A 6868-nucleotide genomic window follows, 5' to 3' on the forward strand; every position below is an offset into this window, starting at 1 on the left:
AGTAATGAAATAATTAGTTAAATAGTTCTGTGAATAACATGTGACCAGGTAATTAAAAATTTAATTTTACAATTAAAATGTTAGGATGACATTCAACATACTAAGATATAAGACGCTTAAAAATTTTGGCTACGTATTCGACAGATCTTTATATTCGGTATCTTTATACTGCTGGTGATGACTAATAAAACATAAACACTATTTCAGATAATCTATTTTAAAGTTACAAGAAACAATAAAAAGAAAAAAATTTCAATAATTTATCTTCATTTTTTGAAAAAATAGTATGCTTAGTAAATAGTCAACTGTTTTGCATTATATTATTTTAAACAGTAGAATGTTTTTAATTTCTTAGCATGATTTTATTCTCAGCTAGTAGGCAATAATTCTAAGCTTTCTTCAAATAAAAACTTTTTGAAAAACAACAATTTAAAAAAGAATTTTACTTTAAAGGATAACCTTAATTAAAGTACTTTAAAAATTGATTAGTATCTTATTGAAAAAATGATATACGTGGTAGCGCAAAGAATAAGATTTCTAAAATGTTAAAATTTAATTAAATAGCTGGTAAAATAGCATTGCGAAACACGCGAGGACTGTTAATTAAAAAAATTACTTCAAGATTAAGACATATATATGATGTTGGGAAATTTTAAGATACTTAAAAAAGTTGACTGCGTATTCGTATTAATAATTATAAAATATATTTAAAGAAATTGATAAATATATTATTCAAAATCTATGCATACGCATGTATATTATTGAAATTGTTTCAATTACTGAAAAACAAACTAGAATATTAAATATAATCACATTAAATATAATCATATTCCAGCAGAAACATGCTTTTATAACACTTAACAATCGTTGAATAAAAAGGTTTTTTCTTCAATAAAATGTTTTTTTCTTCTTTTTTTTTTTTAAATTTCTTTACTAAATTACAAAAAAATTTTAGACGACTAAAAAAGAATCATCGTATTTTATAATTAAAAAAAAAGAAGAAAAAAAAGATTAGCAATCGGCTATTAGCAAAAAATTATGAATGAAATTTTACGCCACGAGGGCCCGCGGGCATAAGTCAAGTTCCTCGTTAGTAAAAACAAGTAAATATTAATCGCCAAATTTAAATATTTCTTCATTGTCGCCAAAATATTTTTAAAAAATAATTAATTTTAATTTTTCTCGGCTTCTACTAAATAAAAACACTAGAAACTTCAGATTTTTCAATAGAAAAATGTGTAGATTTGTATGAGACAATAAAATTCATACCTCATAATTCAAAATTTTTTCATCCTCAATTAAATTAAATAATAAAAAATAACAAATAATTTTTTCCATCAAATTATCTTTGGGTCAGTGAGTTTTATGAGAGGTGCAGTGAGTTTAATGAGTGGTTTGAATTGCTTAACTAGTTATAATAATATGACTAAAAATGCAAAAAGTGAAATTAATATTAAGGGGTCAAAACTTTGAATCGCTCTTCTGACCTAACTATGAGAATCATATTTCCCAGATTGTGGCTATCCCCTATAAGGCTTAGAATCCAAATACGTAAAATAAATATATATGTTTATTCAGAGAAAGTGCGTTCTTGTGTCCGAGTTCGTAACTTAATTAATAGTTAGTCCTAATTAATTAGCATATTTGAGGTCACCCTTAGGTGCCATTAAGATTAACGCTTGGTTCGTAAAAATCCGATCATTAGAACGAAAGTTATTCAGCGTGATTCCTTTTTTTTTCTCCCACTGTACAAATATAAACGTCCAGTACCTTAACTTTTTAAACATTAAAAAAGAATCGCTTTAGAAAAAAAATTAAAAAAGAACCGGCTAGATTTGGATTCATGATTTCCTGTTTCAGAAAGTATGCTTTTATAAACTGAGTACTTTTCCAACCTTAAACCTTGCAACAAATTAAAATAAAATATCAAGGCAATAAAATGAAAAGCAAAATAACCGCCCCCGGGTGGGCTCGAACCACCAACCTTTCGGTTAACAGCCGAACGCGCTAGCCAATTGCGCCACGGAGGCTCATGTGAAAATTGTTGACATCATTATGAAACGTTTACATTAATTATCATTCATAAATACATCGACTTGAATGATTGTCAAATTTATAATGAATTCGAAAATGAGAATTTTCTTACAGTTACAAAAATGAAAATTTACAAACAGTTTATAAAAAATAAACTTTCGTAACATAAACTCATAGAAACTTTTTACCTTGCATTAAAAGAATAATTAAATCAATGCAAAAATGAAAATTCGCAAATTGTTTTTAAAGAATAACTTTCTTGGCTCAAACGTTACATGTAAAACAGAAAAGTAGAAACTTTTCTACTTCATAAAGGAAAAACTAAACAGGAAATACGAAAATGAAAAATCACAAAACGATTTTAAAAAAAAACTTTCTTGTCCCAAACATTACATGCAAACGAAAACATATTGAAACTTTTCTATTTACATAAAAGAAAAGAAGAAGAAAACAAAACATGAATTACAGAAAGAAAAATTCACAAGGCGATTTTATAAAGTAACTTTTCTATTCTAAACGCAAAATACAAACAAATATATCTCACAACTTTTCAGTATACATTAAATAAAAAATCGTAAAATACGAAAAAGAAAAAAAAATCGTAAAATATGAAAAAGAAAATTCACTAATAATCTTTAAAGGGCGTACAAACATAAACATTTAGGACATAACAAAATCATCTAACTGCCAACTATTTTCAGGAAATGGCTCTATAAAACAGCTAAATTTTAAGAAAAAGTAAACGCGCCCCCGGGTGGGCTCGAACCACCAACCTTTCGGTTAACAGCCGAACGCGCTAGCCAATTGCGCCACGGAGGCCTGTTATTCGAGTAGTAAGCTTTATTTCGCTATGTTTATCTTAATTATCAAGCATAAATACCTCAATAATTAATGTCAAGTTCAAAATGAATTCGAAAACGAGAATTAATAATTTTTTTTTTAAAGAATATCCTTTTTATTCTGAAAATCTCGTAGCCTAAACATAATGAAATTATTCGACTTACATTAAAAAAAAAAAGGGGGGGGGGAGAAATGCAAAGATGAAGATTTACAACTCGTTTTTGCAGAATAACTTTCCTGTTCTAAACGTTTCATTCAAAAAAAAAAAAAAAACTTCCAAAAATTTTCCAACTTACAAAAAGAAAAAAAAAAAAAAAAATCCTGAAATGCGAAAATGAAAATTTACAAAACATTTTTAAAAATTAACTTTTCTTATTTATACGTAGAATACAAATAAAAGTATCTCAAAACTATTCAATTTACTTACAAAAAAAAAAAAAAAAAAAAAAAAAAAAAAAACGTGAAATACGAAAAATAAAATTTACATATCGTCTTTACAGTACATACAAACATCATTATCCAGTAACTTAGATTAAAAAGGAATCGCGAAGGCACCGGCGAGATTCGAACTCACGATCTCCTGTTTACTAGACAGGCGCTTTAACCAACTAAGCCACGGCGCCACATTACCGTAAGTCAGCATAAAAGAAAAATGCGTGTTAAACTTCAAAATCGATAACAATGTCATTGATATCAAAATTTATTTATTGATTTTCTTTATAATATGACTACTATCAGCAGAGTGGCGCAGTGGAAGCGTGCTGGGCCCATAACCCAGAGGTCCGTGGATCGAAACCACGCTCTGCTAGTAATCATTTTATGAATTTATATATTCCAAATAAAAATATTTCTATTTACGGCTAATATTTTTTATATTTCTTTTTTTCTAGCAATTTTTTATATGTATATATATATAAATAGATTTATTTATTTTAAATTACTTAATTTCATTTGTTTCATGTATTTAACAATTAAAATCAAATCAATAAAGAAATAAAATATTAATTTGAAAATTATTGACATTATAGGCTTGACTCCCATTTGTAGGTATATTCGGTGTAAAATGCACTTAGCATTCGGTATAAAATAAAATTAATCAAATGAACTAATTAAAGAGAAAAGAAATATACTAGCAAATAACTAATTAATTACTGAAAATAATTTCAATAAAATATCAAACAAAATATTGAAAAAATATACTAACTCGTAATTTATTAATACTTACATCATATATATATTAAATCTATCAAAATGGAATAAAAATTTATACATGTACATGACACGAAAAATTGTTTATTGTCCGTTGTTTCAAACAAATTTATGTAATTAAACTGATTGTTGATTGCATTTTTGTTACTGGGGTACACATTTTTTAATTATATTTTCAATTGTAAAATATTTCTCACAAAAGATATGAAGACCTTTGAGATTATAAATAAGTAAATTTTTTATTAATATAATATAAAGCTAAAATTTAAATATAAACTTTTATTACTTAAATTTTATTACTTTTTAAAAGTTCAAAACATAGTTTTTGAAATTCAAGAGTTATAATATATTTTATATTGGTACAGAATTTCATTTGATGTTTGGTAAAGAAGCAAAACCTTGTTAATTTTTTTTTCTACTTCCTGAGAAAATACATCGTATATGGATAGCATAGAGGCTGACAGTGAGCGAATTTTTTATAATTTTTTTGCCCTGAGTAAATCTTTTGAAACTTGTTAATGTGAGCGTCAATTAAAAAGAAAATACAAATGTCTGCCCAGAAAAATAAATAAAAAGTTTTCAAAAAAGATTTATTTAGTCCGAAACATGCTACTTTCAGACTATATAGTATATCGATATCAAAGAGCGGACAGGTTGAAAATTATTTATATGTTTTTTTAACGAAAAATCTGGTGAAACTTGTTTTATATTAAAAAGTGAGCTTCAGTTTAGAAGAAAATACAAATATTTGCACAGAAAAATTAAAAAATAAAAGTTTAACAAAAGGTTTGTTTTGTCCAAAACAAGCTATTTTCAGAGCATACATAGTTTCTATTTATTAAGTATTCCAGCACTTAAATTATGTATATATAGCTTTTCAAATGTGTCATAAGACGCATCCCCAAAATATTGTGAATATATTTATGCTAAAGAAAAAAAAAGAAGAAAAGAAACATACAAGCATTTGTTTATATAAACACCAGTTTATATAAAGGTGAAAAAGTTTCAAAAAGGAGAAAAAAATAGAACCGCCCGAACAGGGACTCGAACCCTGGACCGTTAGGTTAAAAGCCTAACGCTCTACCGACTGAGCTATCCGGGCTCTGTTGTAGAATAAAAACTAAAATAAAAGTCACATGGTAAAAGTTTTTAGTATTTTTATCTTTCTAAAGGTTTGAATTTATGTGGTAACAAATCATTTCATTCACTATTTAAAACTTTCTACTTTTCAATAAATCTTAGTTATTAAACAAAATAATACTTTTCTCTAGCGTCATTCGACACCACTATACCTTTCAGAAAACATTGAAGAAAAAAAGATCGCTTTATTAGGTTAGAACAAATATAATTACTTCCTACTTCTGTTGAACTGGTGTAAATGTAACCAATTACAACAATAAATAACATTTTACTATAAAAAAAAAGGAGAAAAAGTTTAATTTTGTAACTTTTTTTTCCCTTAAGAATTGATGGCTACGCAATAAAACGAAAATCCGAACAATAAATATGGGGAAAACTATAACAATTTTATTAGAAACAAACTATACTCCATGCCTTTTTTTCTTACGCTAAAAATTTTAAATTATTAGATTGATTGAAAGCAGAACTCAATTCATTCTACTTCCCGAACGCATGAGCAGAGTGGCGCAGTGGAAGCGTGCTGGGCCCATAACCCAGAGGTCCGTGGATCGAAACCACGCTCTGCTAGAAATTACTTTTTTAATTCAATCTGAGGATATTATTTGTTTTATTTTATACCTTTCAAACTACAGACGAATAATCGAGTTATTTTCTGTTTATTTTATTCATTTACTTCAGTTCAGTTTTTTTATTAAAATTTATATGGGTCGTTTATTTCCTTCACATTAGGAATATGATAAGCAAAATATTCTTGTATATTTAGTTTTTAAATGCTTTATTTGTAACATAAAATATTCAGTTAAAGTTTCCATTAAAAAATACACAAAAACTATAATTCCGTAATAAATCACAAAATCGAAGTGAATTAAGTTCTTTTAATTTCGTAATGGAAATAACTAGCTTTATATAGTTCATATTTTTAATTTTTTAATATACATCTAAAAATGGAGGCTAAATAAAATTAAATAATACATAATGTGTAAATACAAATTAAAATTAAAGGTTAAAAATTTTAAATAAGGAAATGACTGAAATTTCTATTGGATTTAATTTTGTTTATGTATCGTAAATAACACTCATAATTGACAATAAGTAACATAATTATCATGGAATGATTTGATAGTTTGGTCATTATGTTCTTAGATACGAAGATTAAATAAATTAATCAATATGGTGTTACTTTTTTGATTTTTTTACCCTCACTATAAAAGAAATTAGTGATTTAAAACAAAAATTATTTTAAACAAAATCAAATTATTAAAAATAACAAAATTATAAGTAATATTAATTAAAGATTTTTGCTGCAGGATAAATTTATTCTTTTAACTGCAAATGTTTTAATGCTTTTTTTTTTTTTGTAAATAATATACATTTTTATTATTTTTTTTCTGATATTTACTCATTTATTTTGTAATGCGTTAGAAAATCCAAACAAGAAAAGAATTTTTCTCTTTTTCCTCAATCAAAAAAAAAAAAAAAAAAAAAAGATACGCATTTTAATAGCATTAAAAATGTTTTTAAAACTAAGTTTTTTTTAAAAGAAGAATAAAATATTTATTTAAACACTTTTGCTAAAAACAATTTTTTCAATTACATTTTTTTAAATTTTCAGATCGTAACGAAGTTATAATGTATATATTAAAAC

The 6868-nt window shown here is 25.7% G+C and overlaps 4 non-coding genes across 4 annotated transcripts; all 4 read right to left on the minus strand.

The window, feature by feature from the left end:
* Positions 1-1956: 1956 nt before the first annotated feature.
* TRNAN-GUU (transfer RNA asparagine (anticodon GUU)) lies at positions 1957-2030 on the minus strand. The gene has a single exon. It is a non-coding gene; the product is annotated as a tRNA-Asn (tRNA).
* A 749-nt stretch (positions 2031-2779) lies between these two features.
* TRNAN-GUU (transfer RNA asparagine (anticodon GUU)) lies at positions 2780-2853 on the minus strand. The gene has a single exon. It is a non-coding gene; the product is annotated as a tRNA-Asn (tRNA).
* Positions 2854-3423: 570 nt separating this feature from the next.
* TRNAT-AGU (transfer RNA threonine (anticodon AGU)) lies at positions 3424-3497 on the minus strand. Its single transcript has one exon. It is a non-coding gene; the product is annotated as a tRNA-Thr (tRNA).
* Positions 3498-5112: 1615 nt separating this feature from the next.
* On the minus strand, positions 5113-5185 carry TRNAK-UUU (transfer RNA lysine (anticodon UUU)). Its single transcript has one exon. It is a non-coding gene; the product is annotated as a tRNA-Lys (tRNA).
* Between the last annotated feature and the right edge of the window lie 1683 nt (positions 5186-6868).

This window comes from Parasteatoda tepidariorum, chromosome 2, assembly GCF_982258835.1.
Source record: "Parasteatoda tepidariorum strain Cologne lab strain chromosome 2, Ptep-v5.0, whole genome shotgun sequence".
NCBI lineage: Eukaryota > Metazoa > Arthropoda > Arachnida > Araneae > Theridiidae > Parasteatoda > Parasteatoda tepidariorum.